The 19289-nt window shown below is 33.5% G+C and overlaps 1 protein-coding gene across 1 annotated transcript in view; it reads left to right on the top strand.

Moving 5' to 3' along the window:
• Nucleotides 1–15189: 15189 nt before the first annotated feature.
• The window catches only part of LOC115891444 (supervillin-like), a 76309-nt gene continuing 72209 nt past the window's right edge, over nucleotides 15190–19289 (top strand). The window contains exon 1 of the mRNA XM_030911894.1: nucleotides 15190–15338. The gene's annotated coding sequence lies outside the window, so the exon portion shown is untranslated. The remainder of the gene's footprint in view (nucleotides 15339–19289) is intronic.

The following is a 19289-nucleotide window of genomic DNA, read 5'->3' as shown; positions in this document are numbered from 1 at the left end:
AGTTGTAGTTCGAAGATGCTGCGTTAAGGTAAAGTTTGTTCTTATTTGGGTTGTTGTGTTTGTGTTTAAGTCCTTGGTAAGTTCGGTGAGTTCTTTCGAGACATTACTGCTTTCCAAGATGGTGATGATGTCTTTTAGTTGGACTCTATCAAAGGCCTTTGTTAAATCTATAAAACATAGATAGGCTGGAGAGTTATATTCTAAGATTTTTCAACTAGTTGCCTGAGTATGAATAGTGCATCGGTAGTTGATCGGTTTCTTCGGAATCCTTGTTGTTCCTCGCTTATTGGCACTATTGAGGAGATTTTGTCCGCAATGATCTTAGTCAGAAGTTTTAACGAGGTGCTCAGTAATGTTATTCCTCTATAGTTTGTTGGGTCTGTTTTATCTCCCTTTAGGGAGATAAGACTTCTCCCTTTAAAAGGGAAAAAATAACTGTAAAAGTTATGAAAATGTGTCCTAGAAAACTAGAAAAAATATTTCTATAACAGATATAACAGATAATAAATCGAAAATAATTGTAAATGTTATAAAACTATATAAAAATATCTATACTACATCAATTTAAATGTTGGACCGATTTTTAAAGTAATTTCGTGTGGATCCACTAGACCGCTAAACGCAGGGATTTATTTTAAATTTTATGTATAAGTGACAAAAATTCGCTGTTCAAATACATATCATTCGCAAAGTCTAGTGCAGAACTAGGTTCTTCTGATGTAGAGACTATATCTTCATTCCCTTTTTTCTTCTCTTCATTCCCCCCATTTGTCAGAAAATGTGTTGTATGTTTCCAAATTCCTACCGACATGACCAGTACTTTACACTTTGACATTAGATAATACTAATTTCATTCTCGTCTTAAGACTATTTCCGAACAATAATAGTGTATTGTTTTATTAGGAGTAAAAATTATACTTTTTTTGACGATGCTCTTTGAAGGACCATCGTAAAGCTATTCCGACGTTACAGGGAGGCACAAAAAGTACATTTTTACTCCGAATAGAACATACTATTTCTTTTAAAACATTACAAATAATTTTTTAATCAATTTCAAACATTGCAAATAATATGAACAGTAATGGAGCAACAATTTATACTCTCGTTGAATTTGACACTTAATATCTTAGTTTAATAATATATTTTTGTACTTTTGTTTTTAGGCGTAACAGTGCTTTACTTTTATGCCTAGATGTTAAAATGACAAAAGTTAATATTTTTGAGATGTTTGAAAAAAAAATCCTTTTGATCTGAAGCGAGCGAATAGAATATATTGATGACCGATATGGAAAAATAACAACACGCCGTAGATGTTATTGGTATCGGGCAGTATTTTAAAGATTTAGGATAGGAATTTAACTGGAAATAAGTCCTAGTTTGGAAATCAGATTTAAATATTGTTTTGAATTAAAATTAAAAAAATCTTATTTAAATAAAAAAAATCTGTTTTTTTTTATTTTTTTTTAAAAAATCATGATGTTTTCCAACCCTGCTTTAAATACATATATTACATCTACCATTCATACTAAATATTTTTTCTCTAAATTTCTATTCATTATCAACTTTAGATATTATTTCATATTGACATTATTACAAACTTTATACAAAATATTCTATTTACTATTTAATGATGTAGTCGATAATTTCAATATCCATATGTCAAGAAACCCATTATTATTCTATTATACGCTATTTATCGTTATTAATTAGATTGGCTTTTGTCAATAATATTTGTTAGATATTTCATGTTAAGATAAAAGCAATATTTAGTTCTTTCAAAGGATGAAAAATAGATGGACAATGTCTTAACCATCTAAGATTCGCTGATGACATAGTCCTAATTGCCAATAGTCCTGAAGAACTATACAAGCACAAATTAATGAACTAACTACAGCCAGCAATAAAGTGGATCTGAAAATGAATTTAGCAAAAACTAAAGTAATGTACAACGAACTAGTGGAAAAAAAGACATTCTAATAAATAACACAACACTGGAAATAGAAGAATATATACAGGGTGGTCTCCGAAATGTATTCCGGACACTTCGGTAGCACATAAAAATAAGTAAAAAAGTTCGTATAAATGTCCTAAAATGCTTAGTTTTGGAGGTACAGGATGTCAAAGTTTCATTTTTATTTCGATTTTTTCTATATAATTAAAGTAGCGTCAATATTTGGATGAAAATTGGTGTCTGGGAGTTTTTTGACATGAGAAATTTGATTTTGATGTCAACATGACTCCTATTTGTAGTTGGCGCCACCTACATGTGTTTTAACTGTTTTGAAAAGTAATAACTTTTCGCTCGTACCTGTATAAAATGACTAAGTGAAAAAATATACATTTTCGTGATTTTTTTCGTAAAAAATCGCTACGAGCAACCGTTCTTAAGATATTTAGAATGGAATTAGTTACATGTCATTTATTTACAAAAAATAAACATATTAAGTAGATATTTATTTGACAGAAACGATAAATTTGGGAACTTTTATTTTTTTTAAATTAATCATATTTTTTTTTTCGAAAAAATCATGATAAAACAGTTTCTGTTGAACTTTTGGCACAAAAACATTCCAAATTTATGATTTCAGTCTAATAACTATTTAGTCAACATGTTAATGTATGTCAATGGTGACAGGTGTTGATTATTTCGATTCCAAATATCTCGAGAATCATTACTCGTAGCGATTTTCACGAAGAGACTTTTTTTTCACTCAGTAGTTTTATACAGTATGGACGAAAAGTTATTACTCTTCAAACCAGTTAAAAAATATGTAGGTGGCGCCCTCTACAAGTAGGAGTCATATGAAGATCAGAATCAAATTTCTCATGTCAAAAAACTTCTGGACACCAATTTTCATCCAAATATTGACGTTACTTCTGAAATTATTTGGAAATAATCGAAATAAAAAATGAAACTTCTATACCCTGTATCTTCAAAACTAAGCATTTTAGGACTTAATTTATACGAACTTTTTAACTTATTTTTATCTGCACAATATGCTACCGAAGTTTCCGGAATACAGTTCGGACCACCCTGTATATTTGGTACAATTAATACACAACTCGGGATCTCTACTAGCAGAAATCAACTGAAGAATTAAGTTAGTATGGAGTACTTATGGAAGAAACTCAGTTAAACTTAACGTACTTTTTTTAACTGTAAACTATTTAAATCTAGAATGCCACTCAATCCAAAGAAGAAAGCATTCGACCAATGTGTACTACCAGTGACATGTGCATGCGAAACCTGGATACTTAAACCTGGAAAACGGATATGATAAGGAAACTGCAGGTCTCACAACGCTCAAAGGATCGAAATATGCTGGGAATGACCAAGAAAGACCTTAAAAGAATAGAGTGGATACGATAAAAGACCCAGGTAAAAGATGACATCCACAAAGTCAAATGATATTAGGAAATTAGCAGGGATAACTTGGTCCCGCATAGCCAACAATAGACAACAATGGACCTAACTACGAAGAGAGTATGTAAATATGCGAGAGAGGCTACACCATAATTGGAAATGGTTGAATAAGCTGAAAATGATGATGAATTACAAATTGTTTGTGCACTACTCGTATTTCAATCATTGTAAATTACTTCGTGTGTAATAATGAGAAGTTTATTATAAAAAATAGGTTCTGCAAACTGCAGATGTTACGGCACTGGCTAGGCCAGAAAAGAACGACAATGCGTCGATCAACAATAAGTATTATTGGCCATTAAAGGTTCGATATCGACTTCCATTGTTTACAAAATGGAAAACGTCCGATCACCTGTGCGGTCGGAATATAATTAACAATCGATAGGGACGGAATGGACGGAATGGTCGTTTAAAAAGTTGTTTGCTTCGAGAAATAAGGTCAATCTATTCCATTATTAAGTTCAATTTAGATAAAGTTCAATAGAATTTTAATAAAATTCCTATATTAATGAAAAAATAGATTATTATGTTGCAGCAGAGTTCAACAGACTCTCGGTTGGTACTAGGAACTTGTAACCTGTGCTCTAAAAGAGTAGATTGTACGTACATTGTATGGGAGGGGCGAAGTTAATCACCATGGCCTTATAGATATAGTGTGTCCCCCTATCTTAAGTTATTACTTATTCTACAGTCTCAGGTCTTCTGGTGTTTTCTCATTTTCCCCACAGAATCTGCATTCGACGCTGTTTCTTAAGTATCTTAACTACAATCTACTGAGGGGTTTATTGAAGAGACAGTGTCCTATTACAAACCCCGTGACAATCTGCAACGTTGGCTACAATCAATGACACTTGTATTTTGTTCACGGCTCTTCTAAACAGCGTGTTGGTATTTACTCCGTATCACTCTCGCAAGTTCTTGAGCCAGGAAGTCCTTCTTCTTCCAGCTCAACGTCTCACTTCTATTTTGCCTTGCATGATGTTCTGCAATAGTTGGTACTTCTCCTGTCTCATAAGATTTCCAAAGTATTTTCTGGTCTTTATGCTGGTCTGTCTGGTCTTTTTTTTCTTATAATCTGAAGATGTTCAAACTGAAACCAAGGATGTTTGATTTTTTTACTGTCGTAAGTCCTGAGAAATTTCTTTGAGTGCCTTAGACCGTTGGAGGATTCCCATTCCAGGTTACGGATGGAGTCTTACAGGTTCTTGAGTTATGCTTTAAGTTGGTTTCTACTTGGGAAGCAGAACGGTTCTGGTCCAGTTAGTGGAGCGGTCGCTCCTTTTCTAGCTAGATCATTTGCTTTTTCATTACCTTCTATCCTTTGGTGGGTTGGCACCCAGAGTAGGAGGACTTCATTTGCTTTGCCTAATTTGTTCAGCTTCTTTGTTTTTAATGTTACTTTGTTATAGCGTCTCCCCAAGTCTCCTTATAGGTATGCTGTCATAAGCTTTTATCAAATCAATAAACAGAATATGAACTTCCAGATCAAATGCTGTTTTCTTTTCTAGGTTCGTGTCAGTGTGAAGATATGATCTACTGTGGATCGTCCTCTTCTAAACCTGCTTGTTCTTTAGCCTCCATATCAGTATATTCCTTTTCAATTTTGTTTTTTAGAACTATTTCATATAGCAAAATAAAACATTAAATCATCACGATACACCAAAACACTTTTACTTCAGCACTGGACGCGCGTTTCGCTAACCATGTTAGCATCATCAGCAGATGATTAAAACTCAGTTTTAATCAAAGTAAAACCTCGGAAGGCGGGTAAGGGGACAAATAACTCACAATCTTTAAGATGTTTATTTAAATTTAAATGCTTCAAAATAAAACAGGGGGGGGGCGACATGTTTCGGGACTTAACAGTTCCCATCTTCGGGCCCAGAAAGACAAAGGTCAACCTACCACTCGGAAGAATTAAAATAGTTAGAGTTGTTAACATTCACCTAACAATCTCTCTCATTGTAATTGCAAAATGTATAACTTTTCAAAAGGGAAACATTTCGTTGTAATTCTAAATAAAGGCCTATACCATAATTATCAGACAATCTTATTTCAATTTTATATTTTCTTTTTTGAGGAGTATAGTCGTTCGTCGTATAAGAATTATTACTTCCTAGGTTGACGTTTGTCTTTCTGGGCCTGAAGATGGGAATTGTTAAGTCCCGAAACATGTCGCCCCCCTGCTTTTTTTGAAGCATTTAAATTTAAATAAACATCTTAAAGATTGTGAGTTATTTGTCCCCTTACCCGCCTTCAGAGGTTTTACTTTGATAATATGTACTCACACTGGGTTAGAGAATGTTTAGTTTCAGTTTTAACCTTTCACTTCATTTTTCATTTTTAATCATCTACTGATGATGCTAACATGGTTAGCGAAACGCGCGTCCAGTGCAAAAGTAAAAATGTTTTGGTGTATTGTGGTCATTTGGTCATTTAGTGTTTTATTTTGCTGTTGTAACACCAAAGGTTCCAACCCCCAACTGTAATATTCTATTCTGTAGTATGCTCTATTAATGGTGCTTGTATATAATCGCTATTTCCCGATGATACTACTTCCCGGTACTTCCGATGTGTTTAGGCATTTTTGAAATAAAATTTTCAGCATATAAAATAGTTTTTCAGATCCACCCAATCGCTTTTTACTTAACATAAATACACTACTCAAAACAATTATCGCATATTCGAATAAAAAAGAAGTACCTAATTATTACACATTTCTAAATGAAGCATGCATTTTTCTGCTTTTCTCTTGTGAGTTTTTTAAAGATAATTAGGGTACGCACAAACATGTAATTTTTAGTCGGCCGACTATTTAGTTGCAAAAGTGAAAACAATACATTTTTATGGAGCCGATCGGCCCAATATTTGATTGCATTAGGCTATGCGCTGACAGGCAATTTTTAATCGGCCGATTATTTATTATTACGCGCTCACATGCAATCAACTAGTCGGCCGATCGGCTCCATAAGTATGTGTTGTTTTCACTTTTGCAACTAAATATTCGACCGACTAAAAATTACAGGTCTACGCCGAGGCTAATTGTTTCGAATTTTCCTTCACAGTATCCAAACTATTTGTAACCGTAAGTGAGGGAATTCAAAGTGCCTTGTTTTTCAAATTAATATTTTTTTTAGAAAATATGCGATAATTGTTTTGAGTAGTTTATTTCTAAGCGTTTTACATTTATGCAGATATTCCCAGAAGATACGCGCAGTGTCATTAATTTGAACACATTCTCTAATAACCGGAACATTTCAACTTTTCTATTTTTGTTTTTGCTCAACACAGTTATAAATGCATGCGCAGCATGCCTATGTAGATTGTGCACTAACAAAAAGTTAAGTAAGCTGATTATGGATTATGGATAGACAAGGCTTATACGCAGCTCTAGATAAGTGTAAAATAGTGATGCAAATATGGTTCGATAATTTAGTAATTTAACTGTACTTAGAGATATAAAACAGAACCAGGAACACATGTAAATATCCATTACAGGTTCTTAAGAAAATTAAAATTTACGTTAATGAAGATATCTTATATCCTGTTATGTCTATATTGCAAGTAGGTACGGTGTGATTATAAATAAACATAAGCCGGGTCATGAAACTGTAGTTTTCTTTCGTATCTCTATTTTGTTGTTTGATGTTGCATATGTATTTGTCTTTAACAAGCATTAGAGCCTTTTCTAGTTTTTGATTTGTCTAGGAATATCAGCTACGAAAGAAATTTAAAGTTCATTGAAATACGTTTATTTGTTTTACGTGGTATTTTTCGGTTAACACAGACCTAACCTAACTGAATTGGCAGACAAATAGAAGAAAAAAAGACAAATTAAAATTTAAAAATAATAATTTCCAAAATTAATTCTCTTTACTTATCAAATTTATATTAAAATGTCCGTCTGTCCGTCTGAGGACTCCATTTTTGCCATTCGGGTATCTCTATCCACGTGCCGAGTTTGGTTCCAGTCGACCCATAATTAAAAAAAATCCTGATGATTTCGTCCATTTAGAGGCATCGCACAGTGCTTCGTCCCATGGACAAAAATCGAAAAAAAAAGTTAAAATTTACCAATATCTGAATATGTAATTTTATACTTATAGCAATGTTCAACCATCCTGTATATTATTTTTCATAAACAGCGATATTTGTTTTGAAATAAATTTTGCGATCATTGTCTTATCAGTGAAAAGAATAACATTCATAGTAGTTCTGTATATTATGGAGTTAAACGGTACGTACTTAATTGAAAGCCACTATGGATATTGTTAAACAAGGTATGTACTTTAAATTTATTTCTAAACAAGTTCGTGATTGTTTAGTTTTTATTTATTTTTTAAGATGATTTCTAAATGGGTGTAAAAATTTTACGTTTTCAGACTTCAAAAAGGCATATTGATACTGTCATATTCATACACTTTTAATTTTTGTATAGTTCACCTGCGTCTGCTTGCGACGAACTTTATTTTATAATACTTTTCAGATGGAGTAAAATTGATAAGCAATACCGATCTGGTTAATACTTGGCTTGATCATAAGAACAAGAACTCAAAATTATTTGTATTTCAAAAAATATGTTCTTTATTAGATATTGATGAACCTTCTTTTTTTTCCAACTTTCTGCTTCCAACTTTCAATTTATTATAAAACCTCATACCCAAGAAAAGGAAAAAATAATATATGGATATGGTCTATTAAAGAGGTAACTATTAATATCCCGAACCCCTCATATCAACAAAAAGAACAGTAACAACGCGAAAAAGTAACATATTCGAAAATAATGTACAGAAATATCTTATATGTGAGGATACTTCAACTACCTGTGATTTGGATACTATAAATTTGGAAGATTCTGTCAGCAGTGATTCTTCTGAATCAGAGTAGTTACGATCTATGCATTTTGTTGTCCTAAAGTAAATTTATAGTACGAGGCATGTTTTTTAAGTAAGTACCGTTTTGGAATTAAAAAAAAACGTGCAAAGATATCGCAATAATTTTATTTTTACATGAAAGCCTGTATCTTAATCTACTTTTCTACATAATTTCTGTGAATATTGAGGCACTTGTCATAACGTGGCACCAGTTTTTCAATACCCTCCTCATAAAATTCTGCCGCCTGACTGGTTAACCACTGTATCACAACTGTTTTGACGTCTTGAAGACGCTGACCGCCCAGGTGTTTCTTCAAGTGCAGGAATAAATGGTAGTCACTGGGCGCCAGATCAGGGCTGTATGGAGGATGATCTAGAGTTTCCCATTTAAAAGATTTGATGAGATCTTTGGTCCGATTAGCCACATGTGGACGGGCATTGTCATGCAGCAAAACAATACCTTACTCGACTTGCCACGTCTTTTGTTTTGGATTGCACGGCGCAGATTGTTCAATGTCTCACAATAAGATGCTGCATTGATTGTCTCATTACGAGGCAGAAACTCCACTAGCAATGCTCCTTTTCTGTCCCAAAAAACTGTGCACATGATTTTCCGGGCAGAAATTGTTTGCTTAAACTTCACTGTTTTGGGTGATGATGAATGTCGCCATTCCATGGACTGTTGTTTCGATTCTGGTGTGACGTAGGCCACCCATGTTTCGTCACCAGTAACAATTTTGTCTAAAAAATCTTCACCTTCATTGTGGTACTGCTCAAGGAAAGTCAATGCACTGCCTAAACGTTGGGTTTTGTGCAAATCCGTCAACATTTTCGGAACCCAACGTGAACACAATTTCCGGTAATTCTAGTTCTCGGTCACAATGCGATACAAAACACTACGAGAACATTGAGGAAAGTAGTCGCACAATGATGAAATTGTAAAGCGTCTGTTTTCTTTCACCTTTTCGTCCACTTTCTGCACCAAATCTTCATTAACGACCGAAGGACGCCCACTCCGTTCTTCATCATGCACATTTGTGCGGCCATCTTTAAATGCTCTCACCCATTTCCTTACCATTCCATCACTCATAATGTTTTGTCCGTAAACTTCACAGATCTCACGATGAATATCGATCGGTTTTACGCCTTTAGCACTAAGAAATCGTATGACAGCCCGTACTTCACAATCGGCGGGGCTCACGATTGTCGAAGGCATCTTAAACACTTAATAAACAACGTATACAATGAAGAATCAGACTGTACTGGCGTCTGTGCATAGACAAGAGATGTAGGCAACCAGCGCGCATGCGCGGAACGCCGACCGTAGCGCTGCGGCGGCGGAATCGCAAAACGGTACTTACTTAAAAAACATGCCTCGTATCTTAAGTTTTTTTTAATTAAATATAATATTAATGTTTCTTTTTCATTAAAGAAAAACATTTTTATCTTATATTAGGCTTATATTGTAGGAATCATGTTCTAATGTTATTTCAATTCTTTTCTATCAGAAGGATTTATTTAATACTTACACCAATTTCATACTATAAGAATTATTTCCTTAGATGGAACACAGCTCCAACATTTTTATTATTTATAAGATTTTTTTTCATAAACGTGGGACTAAGAACATCATCATTTAGTACAATGAGAGTACTCATCATTTGTGTCAAATAAACCTAGTTTGAATAAATTGCCTACAATAAAAGAGTAGTTTTGCATTTTTGTCCTCTAGAACCATATGTTCACTGTGAACCATATGCACTGTGCATCGGTTCAAAACGTTGAGGGCGTCATCCTGTAGCCAGTCCCCAATTATGCCGAAATTGACACACATTTTTCTTCAATATCAAATCCTTAGTCTAGGGTTGCCAACCGTCCTCTATTTCAGAGGACAATCCTCTTTTTGATCTCACCGTTCTCTTTTCTCTCGCGTATTGAAAAAGTCTTCTTTTTTACGTACCAAACTCAAAATCTAAAAAATATTTGTCTATCGGTACAATGCTTTAAAAAATTGTTAATATGACTCTTTCGCTACTCCCATTGGTTTGTACAGAAAATAAAATGAAGAAATATTTGTGGAAGCGATAAACATGTTTAACTATTTTATGATTGCTTACTGTTATTTTAAGCTTATTTTTTGAAAAAAAAGTTTTGTGGAAAATGGTTTTGAGTATCCATCAAACGAAACATTTTTTAAGAAAGTGACAAAGACTATCAATCGCATATTGCTTAGATAACTTTTTTACTCTCTCGTCCTCTATTTTTTTATTTTGAAAGTTGGCAACCCTACCTTAGTCCCACCTTTATGAAGACGTAAACGAAACGTCGTATCCAACTTTGCAGGATCAATTATTGCGTTATGCTCGCAACTGTTTAAAAAAAGCTGCTTGTTTTATATACTGTTACTAGCGTGTACCCGCGACTTCGTTCGCTTCGAATTAATCATTTGTAATGGTGATGAAAAGGGAAAGCAAGAATTTCCATTAACATACAAACTGGATAACATTTTCTCATATTTATGTCAGCATGAGAAAAAACAATATGGCGATATTATTATATAACTTGGTAATATTTGAGAGGTAGTTTTATCTCGTTGGAATTCGACTTTCGTTTGCCAAAAATAAGCTTTTTACGTCAAGCAATTTAAGCAGAATCGTGGTTAATCAATTACCCAACTTTTTGGAACACCCTGTATGATTTTCTAAAAAAAAATCAAAATATGTAAAAAAACAAAATAAATTATGCGTGTCCAAGCGTTTTTCCGAAAGACTAACCGTTTTTTAAATAATAAATATTGTAATATTTGAGGGACGTTTTCACCCTCTTGGAATTTGAGATTTGAGAAACCCCTTATTATCGAACCTCTACACCCCACAGCTTTAAACGTCAAGCAGTTCAAGCAGTGTCGTGATTACTCAAAGGTCATATTTTATAAAATACCCTGTATAAATTTTTAAAAAATCTTAAAATATGTAAAGCAATGAAATAAAATATACGTTTTTAGAGTTTTTCCGAAAAACTGACCGGTTTTTAAATAAAAAATATTCTAATATTTGAGGGGTGGTTTCACCCCCTTAGAATTCGAGTTTCGAAAAATATACCTACACCTTAAATTCAATCCGTTTTCCAAAAATCAGCTTTTTACATCATGTGCTTTAAATGACCAGATTTTTCGAAAGACCTTGTATACATTTTTAAAAAATCTTTAAATATGTAAAAAAATAAAATATACGTGTTTAAGCGTTTTTTTTCGGAAACTTGACCGTTTTTTAAATAAAAAATATTGTAATATTTGAAGGGAGGTTTCACCCCCTTGGAACTGGAATTTCGAAAAATCCCTTCTTATCGAACCTCTACACCTTGAAGTCAATCCGTTTTCCAAAAATCAGCTTTTTACGTCAAGCGCTTTAAGCAGGATCGTGATTAATCAATGACCAGATTTTTCGAAACACCCTGGATACATTTTTAAAAAATCTTAAAATATGTAAAAAAACAAAATAAAATATACGTGTTTAAGCGTTTTTTCGGAAACGACCTTTTTTTAAATAAAAAATATTGTAATATTTGAGGGGAGGTTTCACCCCCTTGGAACTGAAATTTCGAAAAATCCCTTCTTATCGAACCTTTACACACTGAAGTCAATCCGTTTTCCAAAATCAGCTTTTTACGTCAAGCGCTTTAAGCAGGATCGTGATTAATCAATGACCAGATTTTTCGAAACACCCTGGATACATTTTTAAAAAATCTTAAAATATGTAAAAAAACAAAATAAAATATACGCGTTTAAGCGTTTTATTGGAAACTTGACCAATTTTTAAATAAAAAATATTTTAATATTTGAGGGGTGGTTTCACCCCCTTGGAACTGGAAATTCGAAAAATCCCTTCTTATCGAACCTCTACACCCTAGTGTCAACCTGTATACCAAAATTGAGCTTCTTACGTTGAGTGGTTTGAGCATGATCCTGATTAATCAGTGAGTCACTTAAGGATTTTATATATTAGTACACATAGATTTTTTAAAAGTAGCAACGTTGTGTTATGTTATTTCTAAATAACTGTTATAAAATAACTGATAGTTAAATAACCACCCATCTCTACAGTACGAAGTGACGCCACTGCCTGGGTACTCTTTCAACCTGCACGGGATGATGTTCGGAACGGAGAGAACCCGGAGTCGTTATCGATTTGAGCCGCGATATGATCGAAATTACGAGCGGTCAAGCGACGCGCGGTGGTAGCCGCTCACGTTCTAACGTGAATTATATTCGCTCGGCTTTTTTCTCAGCTTAATCGATCTCTCTCTCCCGCGGCTTAGAACAATTTTCTAACTTGTCCGAAGATTAAATTGAGTTACAGCGTCCGAAACGAGCGTCCAGCTTTTTCCTTTCTTCTATTTTCGTTGCTGAGCGCCGCTTATATTGCTTCTTGTCGGTTTTTTGGTTGTTTTTGGTGTAACGCCTTCGAATGAGATTGAATTGGTAGATGCTATTTTAGATAGAAGTTATATTTTAAAACTTGGCAACCTTTTCTACCATCTTATGTATAATGGATAAACAAATTGCTTATTTTTCTTCTTGTCTTCACCTTGTTTAATAATGTATATACCTTTGTGTCTGGTAGATTGTCACTCCATCGTTTGCGGGGTCTTTCGGTGCTCCTGCGCCCTAATGGTCCCTCGTGATCTTTACTATTCTGACGTTAGTCATGTGGTTGATGTGTTCGTTTCATTCCTTCATTTTTTATAATAGCCACTTATTCATGTTATCTACTTTACACGTTCTTCTGATATCCTCGTTCTTATTTCGATCTATAAGTATCTTGCCAGCAATTTTGCGGACCTATTTTTTATTTCCTCTGTTTCCAGTATTTGCATTGTTTTTAAGGTTTCTGAGTTGGTTTCTGCTGTGTATGTTAGTATGGGTCTGATTGCTATTTTGTAGATTCTGGATTTAAGTCCATTTTTAAGTCTTAAGTTATTTTTAAGTTTAATACTACAAAATTGATATCCTATCAACATATAGCTCCATATGATACTGTTGAGACATGGGGTTGTTCTTGGTTCGTTCAGGGTTTGTCTCCTCACCGACGTTTGCGACGTGTTCTAGATGACTAAATCCGGAACATGCATTTAGTTTTTGTTGCTGAGTTTTAAGCTTTTTGGCTGTTATATTAAATTGATGGAGCAGTCTTTGCAAATTGTGTCCTGTCATCTTAGCAAATCGTCTTCTGTCAAAACTGTCAGCTATTTATACTGCATCATCAGCGTAGCACAATATTTTCAGAATTTTATGTGAAACTGTAAGGAGCTAAGAGAATCATCTTGGTCGGATACCATTATTTACTTCTATTTTTTCTGTTAGTTCACCATTTACTCTAGCTTGAATTGTATTGGCCTGATATATATTTTCAATTGTTTGAATGATGTTTTGTGGTATTTATTTGTCGTAAGCAGGTGTGTTACATCTTTCAACTGTATGCGATTGACGGCAATTTCTAGATCAATGAAACACAATATGAAAGATGAACTTGGCAACCTAGAGATGAAAAGAACATATAAGGAGCATACGAAGGTCTAAAGTGGCAAAAACCAGTAATAATAAAAACGAAATAACAATATTGCAAGGAAGTGAACAAATCAAGAAAAAGGTTGCTGTATGCACAATTCTTGGTGACTGTGAATCCAGGCAGCAAACTTATAATTTAGGCTTTTTCTTTTACACCTAAATAAGGTTCATCAATGCCACTCATTACTTTCAAAAACCTTCTGCGGTGCCGGAAAAGCAATTACAAAAATGACCACTAACAGTGGGTAGCCAACAAATGTCTAGAAAATTGGAAAGCATCACTAATGCACCAGAGGGAGTCGAAATAGTCCAGAGTAGAACATTCGCCCAAATTTACTTTATTCAATTATTATTACATTTCAATTTAAATAGTCATTAAAATCTGTTGAGATTGAAGGACGAAGGTTAGGTTAGGTTAGTTTTGAACAGATTTAGTACAAAAAAGTGTTAAATATCGAAATAAAAAATTGTATTACTCAGAACTGCGATAATTTCAAAACAATAATGAAAGCTTAAAGACAGGTAGGTAGATAAATTTTGCTTATAGAATAAATAAATATTTATTAAAATTGAATCTATATGTATGTTTATGTAAGCTATGCAGGGCTAAGGAATGGAAAACGTCTAACACAGGCCAAGTACTGGTCTAGCAGTATATTCCATTCCATGATAGACGCCATAGATAATGTCTGTAATTTATGATTTGTAATCTATTGGTGATATATTATTTGTATTATTTTGTATTTGTTAGGTTGCTGGAGTTTGGGATCCTGTTGGATCTCTCACTTTTGGACTTGTGCCCATTGCGATACCCCTGTATTATTGTACCAAACCTTCCTCTCATTCTTTCTTTGCGTTAAATCACTTCCTGTTAAAGTTCCCGTATAACGATTTTCATATCACTCTGTATACTGCTGTAAAACAGTGCTAGCATTTCATTCGAGGTTCTTGGAAGTATCAAATTCTCTTATTTTCAAGAATATACACACAAAGTACACGATTTTATTCCCTCGACCCGTCTAACACCTTCTTCAGGTATCGACTTCTCTTCCCTCACTTCCCTGTCAAACCGCAACGGGCTTTTCAGTGCGCTTTCATAACCTTACCCCTTCACCTCACCCTGGTGCCTATGTTTACTTTCGGCACTTGGCGGCACTTCCAACATCAAAATCACGTTCCAGTCGGCCAACTCTCGCGCAATGTCCTTTGCATAGACCCCGCCGTCGACTCGTCTTCATTTGTTTGGCGCACCGGCTAGATGCGGCGCGCTTGTTTTGTGTACAAACAGAAACAGCCGACAGTCGCGCTTTGCTGGTTGCCGGAGTGGGCTGTGCGCGGTGTCGATCCTGTTTTGTTTACGTTTCGCTCGAAACGCGCGGCAGATTTGATTTTTTCCAGGATTTTTTGGTTTGTTTGGAGATGGAAAAATAGTTTTGGACGCGTCGTTTAGGTGATTTTGGTTGTCGAATTGAAGGTGAATTTATTTTTTTTATATTACTAATTATATTAATTATTATATTATCATAATGTAATAGAATATGAAATACAATTTTTATTTATTAGTAAATTTTTCTTCATCTAGATTTATTTTTCAAAAACATTTTTGATATAAAACAAATTGTGTTGATTTGTAACTGGAGAGCACTGTTACATACAATAGATTAAATATTTATTAAATAACTTTGGATATTTTTATTCTATAAGGACCACGATTTTTTATCATATTATTCATGATATGTTGTTATAATTATTTCTTGCTATTATTGAACAATTAGGTGGTATGGTTAAGTCATTAACTAAAAAATGTTTTGGAGTACTTTAGATTAAATTAAATTTTTTGATGGGGTTATTGGTCAATTTTTTTTGTGTCGAAAAATCTGCAAACCAGGGACCGTATACGGTACTGTTGGGGTGGTTGAGTACCTTACCGATCCAAAATACCTCCACAAGCTGCTTTGAGTATCCCCCCGAGGAACTACCTTTTGGCATTACTTCCCGAGGAGGCTGTTTTACTGTGATGTTTTAGTTACTTCGTCCAGCTTATTTCTCTTTTATTCTTGTTAGTATCATCATAAAAGTGTGGACACCATTCCAATTTTCTATGGATCGGAAATCTTAATTTTATCGACTCTTAGTTTTTTGTATAGCGCTCTTCGTTCAGCTGTCCATCGGTTACATTCTAAAAGGGTATGTTCCACCGTATCAGCATTGGAGTCGCCATAGAGACATCTGGGGCTATCAATTAAATTTATTTTATATAATTAATACCTGAAACAACCGTGACCAAAAAGAAATTGACTCTTGGCATAGCTCAGTTCTCAATATTCTCTGTTTATCCAACACTCTAGGTTTTTTATAAGTGTTCTAGTCTATTTATCTTTCCCATTTCTGTTTTCACTCCATCTTTTACACCGTATTTCCAAAACTCTATTTCTACTTTCTTTCGCTGTTCTTCCTGAATGTTCTTGCCTTTCCATTCTTTCTTCAATTACTATGTCTATTCAACTTCTTTCTGGGCTCCTTTGCAGATCTATTGTGGTGATCTTCAGATCTCCTGATAATAATAATAATAATATTCTCCAGTCATATTCTTTTCAAAATGGCTAATAATTAAAATTTAGCGACCGAATGAACCATATAGCTCTTTTTTAAGGTCTTAAAATGGCCTAGTACAAAGAACAGCGCCTTTTCCAGGCTATCGCACTAATTCTTCTGCTGTTTCTTCTTCTGATTGACAAAATCTGCAATGTTTTTTTTTCTGTCAATCCCATCAGCTTTTGATGAATATTTGAGCTTGCAATGTTAGTAGACCCATTACAGTTACGTCTGTTTTGCCTTGTTAAATTTTTCCACCATTCTAGAGATTTGTTGGCCATCCATTGTTTTGTGATCATACAAACGGAAGTCTATAAATCCTCAATTTGCAGTCTAGATTGATTTCATTTACAAGGCTTTTCTGTGATTGCCAATTGGGATTGTTCTATGGTTTATTAACTTTGCTAGTGTATTTGATGAATGTCGAAAAATTTATGTTGTATATTCAAACCAGGAAAAAGTCTTTCATAAAGATAATATCCTCATTAATATTTTGGTTTGGTTTGGAAGAGGTGCTGAAACTACGAATGGCATTGATGAGGTTTGTTTATGAATTAAGAAATTTTAATTACGGTACAAAAATTTTAATTAAGGTATAAAAATTAGAACCTATAAGCCTCAATTTGCAGCCTAAATTGGTGATGTTGATTAACGTTTCCAGGGTATTTGAAGAACGGGATCATGTTGTATATTCAAACCAGGAAAAGTTTTGGAAGTAGATAATATCCCCATTAAAATTTTGTCAAATGAAATTATCAGCTTTTTGAAGAAAAATTTTGTTAAACTTTTAATAGAAATTTACTAGGATCATCGTAGGAGTCTTTCAAAGGTCAGTCAAGTTTGCCCCCCGTATTAGAGGAAATTCAAAAATAAATATACCACTATTTTGCACACAGTTTTTTATCCGTAATGTAATAAAAAATTTCATATCCATTAATAATGCATTACAAAATTTTGATTAATAAGGTGCACAGGGTTATCAGAATTCAAAAGTCTTCTTCGTTAATAAAGATAAAAAGGATATAGTTAAGTTCTTATATTAATTACTCTATAACGACTTTAAAAGGTCTGTTTGGATTGGACTATAAAATAATTTTAATGGTTTTCTTTGCTATTTAAGTTGAACTACTTTCTAAGTTTTACAGGAGATGTAGATGTTGGTTTCTTCCTACATGGGATTCTTACTAGAGGAACTTTTAACGTAGAAAATGTTTAAATAAATAGTTTTCCAAGTAGTAGTAGTATTTAATGCAGATGAAAATTCAAAGAAAATAATTATTATCTATGAAAAATGAGATGTGTAACTAAAAAACGTAAAAAAGGAATGCAAGACTGCAAAAATCTTGCACGCTTGGTTTTGATCTTGTGTAAATCTTGCACTGATCGGTTTTAGTCTTGGTTTTGCTTTTTGACCAAGACTGCAAGAGACCAGTCTCGTTCATCACTACATTGTAAAAGTAGAGTTATTGGTGTTTTAGATGAGTGGCTTCTAGCGATGTCCATATCTTTTATTTTTACTTTTATTTTTAACAAAGCATCACCTTTTGAAAGGCTGTGTTCCTCATCTCATTGGACATCAAATTTTTTTTTCACAGAAATCTTTTACAGGCACTTTATAGAAGTACCATTGGGCCTTAATAACGTTTCTATAAAAGCAAAATTTTCAGAATCTTTATTGTAGTTGTAGTGTCACATTTATAAGGGGATTTTTATAAAAAAACGATATTTTTCAATCTAGATTATTCTAGATATTCAAAAAGCCGCCGATGTTCTCAAATGTTTGCTTGTTTTTTTAACTATGTTTAGTGAACTATTTAAAGTACAGTAAATATTATTATTACTCTTATTGCTATACTAAAATTGTTTCTAAAATTATAAGAAAGTTACCTATAGAGGAAGGGTTCCTAAGATGAATGGACCGATATTTTATAGTTCTTTCTATCCATTTTCATAAATACCTTGATAAGAATAAGGGTTGTTAGCTATAAAATTGTACGCACCTGAAATGCAATCTTTTCACGACTTGTGCTACCCAAATAAGTTTTTATTATGTGTATTTATGGCCCCTAATTAACACCTTGAATTCAACTTAAAGGCTTGAATGCAGTATTATTTAAATTTCTAGGCATCTCTTAGCAGTATACAGGGTGTCCCAGGCCGAGCGTGCATTAGGAGTTTCTAGAGAACTAACTACATTACCTAGATCGGAGATTTTTTGCACATCGTTGTTTCATAACGAGATCTATCGATTAAATTTTTTTTCAATATGGCGGCACATCCGGAAATACCGGAAGTTGACAGCAACTTTCTTATTTCAAACGGGTACCCCCATTTTTTATTACATAATTACATTCTATGTAAAATTCATGAATTTTGATTTTAAACACTCTATATCTAACATTAACCGTTTTTGAGAAGAAAAATATTTAAAATTTTTGGACGAAAAAAATTGCCTGTCAAAAAAATTTGTATAGCTTAAACGTCAAATTTAGTGATTATGTGTGATGCAAAGAGAAGACATGTGGCTATCTATTTCAAAAATTAAATTGTTCTAATGTCATATAATAATAGCGGTAGCTGTCATGGAATTGAGCGATTAAAAAATTATAAATCATTTTTTTCAAATGGAAACTCCCTTTTTTTATTTCACTAGTGAAAATGTTTTTCAATTCGATACTTTTTGACTATACATGTTCCTATACCCAAAATAAATCGTTTTTAAGTTATTTAAGATTTAGTTTTAGAGTCCTTTTTTCTTGATTTTAATCAGTAGCCTATGGCTTTAAACGTCAAGCGTCTAGTGTCATATTGTGACACTTTGTTCAAAAAG

This window comes from Sitophilus oryzae, unplaced genomic scaffold, assembly GCF_002938485.1.
Source record: "Sitophilus oryzae breed Bouriz unplaced genomic scaffold, Soryzae_2.0 scaffold_1181_pilon_pilon, whole genome shotgun sequence".
In the NCBI taxonomy this organism is placed as follows: Eukaryota; Metazoa; Arthropoda; class Insecta; order Coleoptera; family Curculionidae; genus Sitophilus; species Sitophilus oryzae.
The sequence above is the reverse complement of the archived record's forward strand: the minus strand, read 5'-3'. Positions and strand labels throughout refer to the sequence as shown.